Source organism: Canis lupus, chromosome 18 (genome assembly GCF_048164855.1).
Source record: "Canis lupus baileyi chromosome 18, mCanLup2.hap1, whole genome shotgun sequence".
Taxonomy (NCBI): domain Eukaryota; kingdom Metazoa; phylum Chordata; class Mammalia; order Carnivora; family Canidae; genus Canis; species Canis lupus.
In genome coordinates, this window is record NC_132855.1 from 26,989,112 (window position 1) to 27,006,537 (window position 17,426).

The window sequence follows — 17,426 nt, forward strand, 5'->3', positions numbered from 1 at the left end:
TAAGTTTCCTTCATGCCATTTTATGGTTTGATAGCTCATTTCTTTTTAGTACTGAATAATAATATTCTGTTGTCCTGGATATACCAGGATCCATTAAGTTCCTGAAGGACATTTTGGTTGCTTCCAAGTTTTGACAATTATGACTAAAGCTGCTAAAAACTGTGTGCAATTTTTTGTGTGGACATAAGTTTTTAATTCCTTTGGATGAATATGACTGCTGGATCATTTGTAAGAGCATGCTTACTTTTGTAAGAAATTGCCAAATACCTTTCCAAGTAGTTGACTATTTTGCATTCCCACCAGAATTGTGTGAATTTCTGTTGCTCATATCTTTGTCTGCATTTGATATTGTCAGTGTTCAGGACTTTGGACATTCTGATAGGTATGTAGTTGTATTTCATTGTTGTTTTAATTTTCATTTCCCTAATGACATATGATGTGGAGCATCTTTTCATATGCTTATATGCCATCTATATATCATCTTTGATGAGGAGTTTGTTAATGTCTTTGGTTCATTTTTTAATCAGCTTATTTCTGGTCATGTTGACTTTAAGAGTTCTTTGCATATTTTGGATGGCAGTCCTTCACCAGTGTGTCTTTTGCAGATATTTTCTGCCGGTTTAGGATTTGCCTTCTCATTCTTTTGATAATGTGTTTCACCAAGTAGAAGTTTTACATTTTAATGAAATCCAGCTTACTAATTCTTTATTTCATAGGTTTTATCTTTGATGTTTTATCTAAAAAGGCATCACTCTACCCAAGGTTATCTAGATTTTCTACGTTATCTCCTAGGAGTTTGATATTTTTGAGTCTTACATTTAGGTCTGTGAGTCAGTCTTTGTGAAGGGTGTAAGGTATATGTCTCAATTCACTTTTTTGTATGTGGATGTTCCACTTGTTCCAGAACCATGTGTTGAAGAGACTGTCTTTGCTCCAATGTATTGTACTTGCTTCTCTGTCAAAAATCAGTTGATTATACTTAGTGGATTTATTTCTAGACTCTCCATTCTGTTCCATAAGTCTATTTGTCTATTCTTTCAATATGAATACCAGTGCCAATATCACACTGTTTTGATTACTGTGGTTTTATAGTAAGTCTTGAAGCCAAGTAGTGCCAGTCCTCCAACTTCTTTCTCATTCTTCAATATTGTGTTGGCTATTCTGTGTCTTTTGCATCTCCATCAAAAGTTTAGAATTAATTTGTAGATATGTTTAAAAATTCAGATTATTTATAGGTCTTTGGAAAATTTAACCAGAGGGTTATGTCTACTTGACAGATTTAAAAGAATTGGAAACAAGTGCATGAAATCCTTTCTGAAATGTGAATGAATTCTGAAAAAGTTACAAGATATAAGGTCAGCACACAAAAACATCAGTTGTGTTTCTATGCACTGGAAACAAAAGAGCCAAAAATGTTACAAAAACAATTCCATTTACAGCTACATCCAAAAGAATAAAATATCTAAGGGTGAATTTTACCAAGGTGGTGAAAGAGCTGTATACTGAAAACTATAAAACATTATATGAATTTTAAAAAGACCTAAATGGAAAATATCTTGTGTTTGTGGAATCAAAGATATATATCATCAAGATGGCAAAAGTACTCAAAATATTCTACAGATACAGCGCAATCCTTATTAAAATTTTAATAGCCTTGTTAAGAAATGGAGAAAGAGCTCCTTAGATTCATAACAAATTACAAGGAGCTTGGAGTAGCCAAAACAATCTTGAAAAAGAACAAAAGTAGAAGACTCATACTTACCAATTTCAAAAGCTACTACAATGCAATAGTAAACAAGAGTATGATATTAGCATAAAGATAAACATCTAGACCAATAGAATAGAGTTGGTGGTCCAGAAATAAATGCATACATCTATGCTTAACTGATTTTTGACAAGAGTGCCAAGACCATCAGCGATTAAAGAATAGTTTTCTCAAAAAATGATGGTGTGACAATAGTATGCCGCATGCAAACGAATGAAGTTGGATCCTTACCCCACAGAACATAAAAAAATAACTCAAAATGAATCAGTAGGAGCGCCTGGGTGGCTCAGTCGGTTAAGTGTCTGCCTTCAGCTCAGGTCATGATCACAGGGCCCTGGGATTGAACCCTGAGTCAGGCGCCCTGCTCAGTGGGAAGCCTGCTTTTCCCTCTCTCTCTGCCCCTTTCCTTTGCCTTGTGTTCTCTCTCTCTCTCTAACAAATAAATAATTTTAAAAAATTAAAAAAAATGGATCAGTAATTTAAATATAAGTTACAAAATTAGAAAACTCTATATGAAAATATAAGGATAAATCTTCATGGCCTTGCATTTGGTAATAAATTCTTAGATATGACACCAAAAGCAACAAAAGAAAAATAAATTGGACCTTATCAAAATTTAAAAAATTTGTGTATAAAAGGAACTATCAAGAAAATAAAAATACAAGCTACAGAATGAAAGAAAATATTTGCAAATCATGTATCTATCAAGTATCCAAAATATACAAAGACCTTCAAGGTAATAGGAAAAAACCTCAAACAACCCGTTTAAAAAATAGACAAAGGATTTAAATAGAAAACTATCCAAAGATGAAGTACAAATAACCAATAAGCACATGAAAAAATACTCAATATCTTTAGTCACTAGAGAGATGAAAATCAAAAACTCAATGAGATAGCACTTCACACCCACAAGGACAGAAAAGGAAAATAACAAATATTGACAAGGATGTGGAGAAATTGGTATCCTTGTGCCTTGATGATGGGAATATAAAGTGGTTTTACTGTGAAAAACAGTTTGATGTTTTCTCAGAATGTTAAACACAGAATAACCATTAATAGCATATTCCACTTTTGAATATATACTCAAAAGAACTGAACACAGGTACTCAAACAAGTCCTCGAAAATATAGCCAAAATGTAGGAAACAACATAAATATTCATCAGTGAGTAAATGGGGAAAAATTGTGGTGTGTGTATGTGTGTGCGTGTGTATGTGTGTGCGTGTGTATTATGGAATATTATTCAGTTGTAAAAAAGAAAAAGAATGAACTACTACTACATTCTACAATGTGGATAACCCTAGAAAACATTACGGAAGTGAAACAATTGAGACACAAAAGGTCACATATTGTGGGATTCCACTTATATAATTATCCAGTATAGACATATCTATATAAACAGTGATCAGATTGGTGGATAGCGAGACCTGGAGTTGGGGAAGAAGGACAATGGGAAATAATTGCTTAATGTGTGTGTAGCTTAATTTTTGAGTCATGGAAATATATTGGACCTAGATAAGGAGCAACATTGTAATCTAGTAAATCTCACTGAATTGTTCACTTTAAAATGATTAATTTTATGTTTCATGAATTTAACCTCAATAAAAAAATAAAACTTAAATTTTGAAAATTGGAGTTACACTCCTTTTTACAGTAGGATATTCATTACAGTTTTGAGTAGGAGTGGTGAGTAGGGATGCTTCTGCTTTTTCCTAATCTTAAAGGGGTAAGCATGTCTGTCAGCATGAAGTATCATGTTAGCAATAGGTTTTTTGTAGAATTTTTTTTTTATCAAGTTGAGAAGTTCACCTCTATTACTAGTTTCCCAAGAGTTTTTGTTTGTATGCTTTGTTTTAATGAATGAATGTTGGGTTTATCAAGGGCTTTTTCTTTGTCAATTAATATGGTCACATATTTTTTTTCTTTAGCCTGTTTATATGAGGGATTATATTGATAGATTTTCAAATATTAAACTGAATTTGTGTAGCTAGTCTTGGTATAAAACTCTTTTTATGTTGTTGGATTCAATTTGGTAATGTTTTGTTGAGGAATTTTGCATCTGTGTTTATTAGGAATATTGGTCTCCTGTTTTCTTTTCTTATAATATCTCTATCTTGTTTTGGTATTAGGACAATTCTGACCTCATGAAATGAGTTAGGAGGTAGTCTACCTGCTTCTACTTTCCATAAGAGATATTGTATACTTGGTACCATTTTGCCTTAAATGTTTGGTAAACTTTATTGGTGAAACTACCTAGACTTTGTGTTCTTTTTTAAGGTTAGTAATTACTAATCCAATCTTTCAGAGATGTAGGCCTACTTAGATTATTTCTTCTTGTGTGAGTTTTAGTAGTGAATTGGTCATTTCATCTAAGTTATCAAATTTTTTGGACTTGGATTTGTTGACCATATTCCTTTCTTATTTTAATATCAGTCATAATGGCCATCTCTTTTATTTCTGATATTGTTATATTGTGTCCTTTTTATTTTCTTGGTTATTCTAGCTAGAGGTTTTGTTTTATTGGTATTTTCAAAAAACAGCCTTGGGATTAATTGCTTTTCTCCATTGTTTTTTCATTATGAATTCCATTTATTTCTGTTCCAGTCTTTAATATTAATTTTTTTCTGTTTATATTTTTGAAAGATTTTATTTATCTATTCATGAGAGGCACAGAGAAAGAGGCAGAGACATAGACAGAGGGAGAAGCAGGCTCCTTCCAGGAAGCCTGATGCAGGACTGGATCCTCTCATCTGGGATCACACCCTGAGCCGAAGGGACACTCTCAACCACTGAGCCACCCAGGCATCCCTCTTTCTCTTTATTTTTAATCTGCTTCTCCTCTCTAGTTGCCTAAGGCAGAGTTTAGATTTTTTTCTTTTAGATCTTTATCCTTTTATAGCATGTTCCTTAAATGTTATAAATTTCATACTAAGTACTACTTTGTTAAATCCTACAACTTTTGATAAGTTGTATTTCACTTAATTAAAAATACTTTTAAATTTTTTTTCTGAGCTTTCTTTTTGACCCATGTTATTTAGAAATATGTTGTTTAGATTCCAACAATTTCATTTTTTTCCAGCTATCTTTTATTACCAATCTCCATTCCATTAGTAACTGAGAACATACTTTGTATGATTTCTATCTTTTAAAAATTGTTAAGATGTATTTTATAGTCAATGTGGTCTATTTCAGTGAATATCCCATGTTCACTTAAAACAAAAGTTGTTTTTGTTTTTTGGAGCTGGTGTTTGATGCAGCATTCTATAAATGTCAATTTTATAAAGTTGATTGATAATGCTGTTCAGATCATCTATATCCTTACTGATTTTCTGCCTGCTAGATATATCAATTATGGACAAAAGGATTTTGAAGTCTGTAACATTAATTATGGATTTGTCTATATCTACTTGCAATGCTATCAGTTATTGCCTCATGTATTTTGGCACTTTGGTTCTTAGATGAATACAAAGTTAGGATTATCGTGTCTACTGTGTCTACTTGGAAAAGTGACACCTTTATCAGCATGTGATACCCGTATTTATCTTGATAGTCTTCATTGTTCTGAGGTCTGCTTTGTCCGAGGTTATACAGCTACTTCAGCTGGGTTTTGATTAGTGTTAATAAATATATTCTTTCCTCACCACTTTACTGTTCACCTATGTGAGAATTTGCATTTAAATTGGGATTCTTGCAGACAGTATACAATTGAGTCCTGGTTTTATATATATATACATATATATATATTATATATATACACATATATATATATAATATATATATATGTGTGTGTGTGTGTGTATATATTTATTTATTTATTTGAGAGAGAGAGAGAGAGAGAGACCATGAGTGGGAGGGGCAGAGGGAGAGGGAGGGAGAATCTCAAGCAGACTCCATGCTGAGCACCACGTGGGCCTCCATCTCACAACCCTAAGATCATGACCAAAGCCAAAACCGAAAGTTAGTCACTTAACAGACTGTGACTCCCAGGCACGCTGAGTCCTGTTTTTTCAATCCACTCTGAAAATATCTGCCTTTTCTTTTCTTTTTATTTTTTAGATTTTTTTTATTTATTCATGAGAGACACAAAGAGAGGCAGAGACATAGGCAGAGGGAGAAGCAGGCTCCCCTTAGGGAGCCCAATGTCAGACTTGATCCTAGGATCCCGGGATCATAACCTGAGCCAAAGACAGATGCTCAATCAAAGAACCACCCAGGTGCCCCAATATCTGCCTTTTCATTGTATATATAGACAATTGACATTTGAAGTGATTATTGATAAAATTATAACAATAATGTTTACAACTGTTTTCTATTTGTTGATCTTATTACTTGTTTCTCCTCACCTTGTCACTCTTATGATTTCTGTTGTTCCAAATGAGAATTATTCCATTTTATCTTAGAGTGTTTGCAATTTCTTCTTCCCATTCATTATAACATTGCTGTTATTCATTTAATTTGCCCATGCCCTATCATTACCCAATGTTTGTTATTATTTTTGTTTTAACAGTTATCTTTCAGATCAATTATAAATAAGAAGAATATAACATTTTATTTTACCTTTATATATGGCTTCTCTAATGTCCTGCCTTTCTTTAAGTTGACTTCTCATTTCATCCCAAGTCCACTTCTTTACAATAATAGATAAAATTAATAGAGTACTTACTAGGTGCCAGCACTCTTCTAAAAACTTTTTATTTATTAACCTGCTTCATCCTCTCAAATACCATGTAAGTTGTCTTCTCTCATTGTTCCCATTTTACAGTGTAATGAATCTCAACACAAGACATTTATGTAAGTCGTGAGAGAGGAGTAAAGGCAGGTACAAACCTGAGTGGTCTAGAGCCAGAATGCACATGTTTAAAAATGCCACTCTGAGTCCAAGTACCTAATCATCTGCAGCCTGGACAAACTGAAGTCTTCTTTAAAAGGGCCTATCATCATTTGTTCTGGCTCATATTGCATTGGATTTCCACTCTGCAACTAGATTAATGTTTTCAAGATACATATGTTTTCATTTCAACCAACTATTTAAAACCTCCTAATGGTTTCCATTGCTTTTAGTATAAAAATGAATGGTTCTTTTTTTTTCTCCCTTATTTTCAATGTTTCTCCCTGGGGAAATCCTTCTCCAACTTTCCTGAACAGATCAAATTCCCTGTACCATGTATTATTAACACATCCCTGCCCTCTGACTTCACTTGCACTAAACAGTTTCTGTGCACATGGTCTCTTAGCTCAAGGGGCTGCAGCTTTCTGCTTCTCTGCCCGAGAGCTTGCTTGGATATCACCAGCAACCCTGAAGTTGCCTAGAATTTAATACCACTGAGGCAAGCCTCAACCAAATAATATAATAGTTAGTTGGTGGATAGATACTTCATTTCCCTCATAAATTAGTAGGACATCTTTGATATGTGTTCTATAAAGTTCTTTAATCCCTTAAAAAGTCTTTAAGAGAAATGGGATTCAGTTACCCACAGAGGTAGTCCACTCATGAAAGTGCTCTTCGTTAAACTTTTCCCTTCCCTAGGTCACTTTCTCTACCACCTCACATACTCTCCTGGGATCAACTCCCAAATAAATATTTGCATCTTAGTCTGTTTCTCAGAGTCAGCTTTTGGAAGAATGTAAAATATGGCATCTTCTTAGTTTACACTTTCACACTACCATGTATCTTTGTCTCTTGGCAAATTCAGAATTTGTATTCATATGGATGCACAGAAAGAGGCTCAGAATAGCATTAATCAAATTTTTTGGAGGGTAGAATTTTTACTTTTAGTATAGTTTTCTTTTTTAGATATTAGAATTTTAATAAAAATCAATAGCATAAAATTTTTCCCAGAGCCATAAAAATTAATAAAATGAGGCATTTTCCTTTTATTAAGAGTTTCTATAGAACATAAACTTCTAGGGATACCTGGGTGGCTCAGTGGTTGAGCATCTGCCTTCAGCTCAGGGTGTGATCCTGGTGTCATGGGATCGAGGCCCTCATTGGGCTCCCTGCTGGGAGCCTACTTCTCCCTGTGTCTATGTCTCTGCCTCTCTCTGTGTGTCTCTCATGAATAAATAAATAAAATCTTTCAAAAAAAAAGAATGTAAACTTCTAATTTAAATGACTTTATTTTATATGACATACTTGTTCACTTTCTTATTCATATACTGACTGAAGGAAATGGCTTCATTTTTTTTTTTCTGAGTGAGACTATTTAATTACCACAAACCTAAAGAGGGTTCCCTGATTATTCTTTTATGAGGTTTTCCTGAAGTAGAAATGGAAAATTGCAGGTGGCTAAGGAGATAGTATTTTCTGATACTTTAATTTTTCCTAAAATAGATTTAACATGTCATTTGGTCTGTATTATGAAGTCTAAATTAGAAAGCAACTAATTATCTTGGTGCCTGTATTTCATAGTTCAGCCATTAGCATTTTATGGCCACTTTTTAATGCTATAAACAAACATTTCAAAGAGGAAGGAATGCAACTATATTTAGATAAAGTGGTATTGAAGTGTGGCCCTCAAGCTAATATGAGATTAATGGCTTTTCCTCCTACTTCTTCTAAGTAAAAATAGAAAATGGAAAGAATTTAATCCAGCCAGGATGACCCCAACAGAAATTCAGAATACCATTACAGCTAAATTATCTAATGGTGGCTGTGTTATCTTTGCCACTGATAAGGGTATCACACAGAAATCCTTGCTTTTAAAACAAAATGTTTCAAGAGAATAGGGTCCCTGTGAACTTCAAAGAATAGGTATTTATGGATCACAGACGTTAAAAATCACTATTTAATTAATAGAAGATACAAGCTTTCTTTGGCCAACAAAAGAGTTTACTAAAGCCATGGAAAAACTTTCCTATTCATTTGGATCCTGAAAGATTAATTCATAATAAATCACTAACAGTATTACATTATGGAAGAATCTCTGGAGTCAGAAGATATGGGTCTAGTAATAAATCAAATGCATTTTTCTTCTATTCAATTTTTAAAGATTAAAAATATTAATATTTTATGTTGGGAGAGATTGGGACAATAAGCACATTCATGAATTTCTAGGGGCCTTATAGACGTTGGGAAAACCTTAGGGTGATCCCTTTTATTTAGAATTATTTATCTTAAGATGGTAAATATTTTGGATCTTTGACATCAAACATCTCCAGCTCTCTGGTGGGAGCTAGATTATACTATATTTTTGTTCAATGCAAAAACCATTTAAGTGGGAATAGAGAGCCAGTGAAGGAGAATGGGTGTGATAAGAATGTCAATTCTAAGAGTTTCAATGGAAAAAAATCATGATGATCTGTACTACTTGTGCCCAAATGAAACATGAAGAGAAAGTGATGATATAATGAATAAAACATTCTTAAATTGGGAGTCAGGAAACGATTTCTAGACCTAGATTTTCTGCTAACTATATAACTTTATGTGAGTACTATTACTTCTGCAAACCTCAGTTTCTTTCTCCAGATAAATATTCTATACTATATATTAGTTTTGTATGGCTGCTATAACAAATATACAAACTTCATGGCTTAAAACTACAGGCATTTAGTCTCATAGTTTTGAGGGTCACAAGTCTGAAATCAGTTTCACTGGGTCAAAATTAAGTTAGCTGAGCCATACTCCTTCTGAAGGCTATAAGAGAGAATTCATTCCTTGCTTCTTCCAGCTTCGAGCGGCTGCCAGCAGGTTGTGGCTTATGACTGCATACTCCAATCTCCGCTTCCATCTTCATACTGACTTCTTTTTGTTTGTTTGTCTTTTAAGTTTTTATTAAATTCCAGTTAGTTAACATACGGTGTAATATTAATTTCAGGTGCACAATTGAGTGATTCAACACCCACATTGACTTCTAATACCTGTGTGTAGTGTATGTAAAATTTTATTCTCTGTTTTATAAGGATACATGTGATGGCATTTGGGGCCCCTCCAGATAACTCAGGACAATCTCCGGATCTCAAAATCCTAATTTAACCAGATCTGTAGAGACCTTCCAATCCACGGACCTTCCTTCCTCCTCCCTCCCTCCCTTCCTTCCTCCTCCCTCCCTTCACTCCTTCCTTCCTCCCTCCCTCCTTTCCTCCCTTCCTCCTCCCTCCCTCCCTCTCTCTCTCCCTTCCCTCCTTCCTTCTTCCTTCCTTCCTTCCTTCCTTCCTTCCTTCCTTCCTTCCTTCCTTCCTCCTTCCTCCCTCCTTTCCTCCCTTCCTGCTCCCTCCCTCCCTCCTTCTCCCCCTTCCTTCCTCCTTCCTCCCTCTCTTTCTTCCTGAGAGAGAGAGAGAGAGAATGCACATGTACGTGCTGATGAATAGGGGAGGGGCAGAGGGAGAGACAGAATCCCAAGCAGTCTCTATGCTGAGTGTGGGCTCATGACCCTGAGATCATGACCTGAGCTGAAATCCAGCTGGACACAACTGACTGAGACACCCAGGTGCCCTAAGACCTTTCTTTCATAAAAGGTAATATTTATAGGTTCTAAGAATTAGAATGTGGATATTGTTTAGATTTTAAAATTTTTGACCTACTACACACTACTTGGCCTAAAAGATCCCGGTTTTAATTCAGTAACTCTTTAGGGAGGAACCTGTTTTTATTCTTTAATTTCATGAAATCCTAGTAATAGAATGAGAAATTCAAAAGGACTCCTCAGATCCTCAGTTCTACTTCTCTTTCCGTCCTAGACCATCTATTTCTGACAAGACATGGATGTGGGTATTTTTTTCTGTAAAAATTTAATTTACTCCTTTAATTATATCAAAGAACAATTTAAAGGAGCATTCTAAAATCTATTCTTGCAGAGGAAGCTGTGTAGAAAACCCATCAAGTATCTCAGTAAAAAGTAGTTTAAAAATTTTTAACAATGAAAGTAATGAGATGTTTTTTTGCCATTTTTTTTATCAGATCTAAAACTCATTAGAGCACAAAAATTAGGAAAGGACCATAATATGTTTTGACAACAATAGAGAGCCTTCTAATAACTGCCAAAATGAAATATACTAGAATAAATTATGAGATGTAAGCCTTTGTTTCAGTTTCCAAAAAAATGCAACTACAGCAAATCAATAAAAATATTATCTTTGTATAGGCTTTTTTTGCTTTCATGGCAACTAAGAATACTAAATGGAAAATTTGGTTGCATTGTACAATTTCAAAATCAATCTCTCTCTGAGGCCAAATAGAGGAATCTAGAACTTCTGGAAGTGATTTCCTGAGACTTTTCAACAATGTGACTGATGGATGAGGTTGGATTCAATAGAGATTCAATAGAGCATTCAAAACTATAATGCAAGTAGAGTAAGGATTCCATTAATCATCCAACTGGACTCTGAACTCAGGGCAAAGGAAGTGAGGTCTAAGACTTATCAGCACTCATTCTAAGACTTTGGAATGGTTTAAAGTAATTGTCATAAAATATGAATTTTTTAAATCAAATAGTATACCATTACCACCACAATCATCACGAACAGCATAATAAGCTGTTATTCTTACAGTAATTCTAGAGAAATCTGAAGAAAAGTATCTAACATTCTATATAACATTCTACCCTCCAGCCCCACAGACTTTAAGGCTTTTTCAAAGCCTTAAACAATAAACATTCACTCATTCAATATTTATATGACAACTCTATAGTATGGAAAACACTGGAGATAGTTAAACTTTATTTTTGTCCTTAAAAATTCCCAATTAATAAAGGTAGACAAAAAATGACTACCTTACAATTTTTAGTGTCATGAACAGTTATTAACAGAGAGGCATCGTTGGTTAAGTCTGTTATATATATTGTATATTATATATATTACACTTACTATATATATAATATACAACTAATATGCACATAACATGTTATATATTGTTACATACATAAATGTCTGTTATATATATTTTATATTTATATTATATATAATATATTATATATATTTTATATTATGTATATTACATTTATAGTATATAGAAGTATATATGTAAATAGTATATATAGTATATATATACTATATACTATATATAGCTATATATCATATACAGTTATATATATCATATATATTATATAGTTCTAATAATATATATAGCTTTTATATACTATATATACTATATATAGTATATATATACTAACAACTAATATACAATATAAATAATATAATATATATTACAGTAATATTTTATAAATATGTTACATGGGGAGAATTTCAGTTAAGGAGGGATAGGATATGAATAGTGCAGAGTTTAGAGATATAGGGTAGCAAGGCAACAATATGTTTCTTCCTCAAATATTGAAGTTAATTTTTTTTAAGTTAAGGAAGAAAGTTAAAAAGGGGAGCTGAATTTTCTTTTTTTTATTTTTATAAATTTATTTTTTATTGGTGTTCAATTTGCCAACATATAGAATAACACCCAGTGCTCATCCCATCAAGTGCCCCCCTCAGTGCCCGTCACCCAGTCACCCCCACCCCCTGCCCACCTCCCCTTCCACCACCCCTAGTTCATTTCCCAGAGTTAGGAGTCTTTCATGTTCTGTCTCCCTTTCTGATATTTCCCACTCATTTTTTTCTCCTTTCCCTTTTATTCCCTTTCACTATTTTTTATATTTCCCAAATGAATGAGACCATATAATGTTTGTCCTTCTCTGATTGACTTCTCTGATTGACTCAGCATAATACCCTCCAGTTCCATCCACATCGAAGCAAATGGCGGGTATTTGTCGTTTCTAATGGCTGAGTAATATTCCATTGTATATATAAACCACATCTTCTTTATCCATTCATCTTTCGATGGACACTGAGGGGAGCTGAATTTTCTTTTTCTTTATTTTTTTTAAGGGTAGCTGAATTTTCAATGCAAGTAGAAATTTTGAAAGTCTCATGTTAAAAAAAAAGTTTAATAAAACAAAAAACAAAATTTGAAGTTGCCTATTGAATGTAATAGAAAAGGAAATTGGATTGATATTCAGAGAAACATGGAATAAATTTACCCAGTGAATAATGGAATCCATGAGCAATGGAAACATAAACAACAAAATCCATGACATGTAAAAAAAAAAAAAAAAAAAAAAAGATTACTAAGTAGTAAATAAGGACCCAACTTGGCAATTTCAACTATGTAAAAGAAAATAATAGAATTAGTCATAACTAGCCAATGATTAGAATATATGAGGTATATATTAGCGATTTTCCAGTGCTAGGGATTGGAGAGGTTAGAAACCTAAACGGTGGGATCCCTGGGTGGCGCAGCGGTTTGGCGCCTGCCTTTGGCCCAGGGCACGATCCTGGAGACCCGGGATCGAATCCCACGTCGGGATCCCGGTGCATGGAGCCAGCTTCTCCCTCTGCCTGTGTCTTTGCGCCTCTCTCTCTCTGTGACTATCATAAATAAATAAAAATTAAAAAAAAAAAGAAACCTAAAGGGTTGCTAAAGGATAAATAAATCAGCATCGGTAATGTGGACATTATCAGAATGACCAATTATAGGACTCATCCTGGGAGAGAAAGAAGTTGAATGGGAAAGAAAGGTAAGTGGAATAATAGCTTGAGAGACCAGGGTGAGGTTAAGGAATTAGAAATCATAATCAACATGGAGACAGGTAGAGCTGGTCAAAAGGATGGGGAGAGGTGAGAATGCAGGTGCTTCTAGTCAGAAAAGAGAATTGCAGAGCTGGAAGGCATTTCAAGTATAGCCTTTTTATTAAGTAGTTTTAGACACTGAAGATAATGGAAACTGTGTGGCTAAGACAAGCATATATGTGGATGTTTTAATCATGAAAGGTAACAGAGGCCAGAGTGGCAAGGATAATGAAGAGTCTGGCACTGAATTCATTGAAGATAGTAAAGTGCTTTCATGGAGGTCAATAGCCATTTGTAAATATTGAGGTAGGCCAGGGTATTCATTCATTTATTCCACAAATACTCATTGCCTACCCAATGCCTGGCACACTTCAATAGTGAACAAAAATATACAATTTGCTCTCATAGAATACACATTCTAGTTGGAGAGACAGAAAATAAACAAATGAGCAAACAAATATGTCAGGTGGTGGTAAGGGCTATGAAGGAAAATAAAGCAAGGTTATTATATTGCAATATATATACTTAGGGAAGAATTAAAATAAGAGATAGCATTTGACATTAGAGATAAGAAGGAAGAAAGCCATGTTGATAACTGTAGAAAGAGTGTTTTGGACGAAGAAAAAAGCAAATGCAGAAACCCTGGAAAAGGAACGTGATTGGAATGTATAACAAAGAGTGGAATGTATAACAATAAAAAGCCAAGTGTGATTGGTGTACAGCATGCTTAGGGGTGGAGGCCAAGGTAACAGGTGAAGTAAGGGAAAAAGCAGGGGGAAGAGTATATTGGGCTTTGGATTTTATGGTGAGTGAAATGGAAATTTGGCAATCTAAATGATAGACTGTAGGAAGGGAAATGGTGAAACCATGGAAAATGTTAGGAAGGTAATTTAATAACCATTGGGTAATTTTGGTGCCTTGTGTTAGGGTGGCATGGTGTAGATAAGAAGTGGTTGGAAACTGGATACATATTACTGAGGAATTCCTCACTGTAGGCCCTTGACATCCCTTTCTAAAGAGCATTTACTTTAGAAAACTCGCAAGAGAAAAGTCTTCTTTGAGATGTAAATCTTCTACAACCCAGAAATGTCTTTCTCAAGGATCTAGAAGAAATATCTTTGGAATGTAATTATCAGGAAGGTTGGCACCTCTATCTAACATTTTCTGTGGGCATTTAGGAGCCTAACTTAAATAAGTGTCAATTATCAAAACTGATGGCCTAATCACACTGACCAACCTTACCCCAATGCTTAACAGCACTTTCTTTTATTTCAACATAGTTGAGTTCAATCTCTCTTCCCTATTGCAGTGGTCTTAAATAAGGTCTTCCTTCCTTGTTTAACTGGTCTGATGTGTTTTATAGATGCCTACTAGATATTTAAATTGAGATATCAAGATAGAAGGCATATGCATTTGGAGTTCCAGGGAGAGCTTCAGGTTGAAAGTATAAATTCAGGAATTTTCAGGATTACAATCATATTTAAATCTGCAAGACAGAAGGAGATCACCTGCGTTAGAGGACTGAGTCCTGCAATATTCCAACGTTTAGAGATATGGGATATCAAAGAAGATTGAGAAGGGGCAACTAGAGAGGTATGGATTAAAAGAAGACTAGTACTCTGAATAAATTGTTTCAAATAATAGTGATCAATTGTATCATATGATTCTGATTGGTCAAATTGGATAACCGGTAAATGATCATTTGATAGCATCATACAGGGTTTTTTACTCCCTACAAAGAGCAACTTTAGTGGAGTGGTAGGTATACAAGTCTGAATGGAATGGGAGCAGGAGAGCATGGGAAGAGGGGAAAGAGAATCTGTGACATCAAAAGTTCTTTTTGAAAAATGTTGCTAAAAGGAAACCAGATAAATGATGCAGAAACTTTGAAGGGATATAGAATTAGGGGAAGCTTTCTTTAAGATGGTATATATTTTATATTAATAGAAATAAACCATTATAGAGAAAAATGATGATGCAAGAGAGAAAATAGACCATACCAAGAGCAATGACCTTGAATAGACTAAAGTAGATGGGTTCCGGTACCTAAGTGGGTAGGTTGGCCTTAAATAGGGAAAAGGATAATTTGTACCTTGGCATTCACACAGTCTATGGGTATTGATGTTGGAAGAAATGGTGGTAGGAGCATGTGGGAATCTTCTAATTGCTTCCACTTCCTTGATGAAGTCAGAAGTATGCTCATTAGTTGAAATTGAGGTAGGAGGAGATGGTGAAAGTTTTTGGAGAGAAAAGAAGGCATAAAATACTTGCCCAAGAGACTGGGTGTGTGAGTGAAAATGAAGAGAGTTTACAGGGCAACACTAAGGCCCACTTAAAGAGTGTGGTCATGAAATTAATATGAGCAAGGTAGCACGTTATGTAGTTTGCTACCATCCATTATCAACCTCCAGACTTCAAGATCCAGATACGCAGAGAGTTGAAACTAGCTGAGGTTAAGTTTGGCCATCAGGGGATTCATGGAACAAAATGTTGGGCTATAGGAACTAGGAAAAGTAAGGTGAGAAGTGAGGACTTGAGGGATATCCAGGGCCATAAACAGCTGGCAGGAGCAATTGATTAGAGGTTTTTATAGAAGCAAAGAACTTTTGAAGTCAGAGTGTTCAAAAGAGAGTGGATAGTTAGGAAATGGCGGTCAGAGAGATTTGATGTGTGCTTCTAATTGGGATATTTGGAGAAGGTAAAATTATTGTTAGGGACAAGATTTATGTGTGATCATGGCTACAGAATGATAGAGGCAAGATCATTGGAATAGAGAGGCCATGTATAGGAAGTAATAAAGGTGTGGAATTGAAATCACTTAGCAATATAAGAGACATAGTCATGAAGGGTAGACATCTGGGGACTAAAATCTCCAGAGAATTACAAAGGTCAATTCAGAAGCTTATAGATTACTGAGCCGAAGAGAATTATTAGGCAGTAAACGTGTTGGATAGCACTATCTTCATAAAAGCAGACAGTTTTAGGAAGGAGAGAGAGATCATCCTATACCAAAAGTGATAAGTAGTAAGCAGGACACCCTTCTTGTCTTCAGGGACAGTAATACAAGACATATGAAAGGTATATTGACACATATTTCTTCTGATGGGGAAGAAATGACTTTCATAAGGGAGTCATTTTACATCTTATTACATGAATTTATTCAGTTCTAGGAAATATCAAACTTTAATATGGTGCGTTGAAAACTAGTGGGTATAAGAAACATCTAAAGAGCTTGCTTTTGGGACTTCTGGGTGGCTCAGTTGGTTGAACATCTGCCTTCAACTAAGGTCATATTCCTAGGTCCTGGGATAAAACCCCAAGTTGGGCTCCCTGTTTGTGCTCTCCCTCGCTATCTCTGTCTCTTTCTCAAACAAACAAATAAATAAAATCTTTTTTAAAAATTAAATAAAGAGCTTGCTTTAAAATGGAGATAGATGTTCCTCAGTCAGGTGGTCCTACCATATCACACACCATAAGTAGTAAAATTTGTCAGTCCTATTGTGTGATGTGAATGGCACTTTACCCCTGTGATCTTCCTTCCCAAAATCCAGAGCCATACTCTAATTATAAGAAAAATATCACAGAAACTCCAATTGAGGGCCATATTATAAAACACCCGATCAGTGATCCTGAAAACTGTCACGGTCCTCAAATAGAGGGGAAATCTGAGAAACTATTACAGCCAAGAGGAGCCAAAAAACATGATAACTAAATACAATATCATATCGTGGATGGGGTCCTGAAACAGAAAAAGTGCTTTGGGGTGAATAACTAATGAAATCCAAATAAAATAAGTTTTTATAATAATATGTCAATACTAGTCCATTGGTTATAACAAATGCACATAGTGATGTAAATGTTGACAATGTGGGAAACTAAGTACAGGGTATGCAGGAACTCTATTTTCTTTGAAAATTTTCTGTAAATCTAAAACAATTCTAAAGTTAAAAGTTTATTTTGATAAACACAGGTGTTTGGGTGGTAGGACAGAAGAACCAGCATTTTAAAAACTTGAGATACAGTTTACATATAATGAAATACTATGATCTTACTTGTTCCAATCAGTTCTGATGAATGCATATCAGGATATAAAGCATCTCTTTCCATCAACA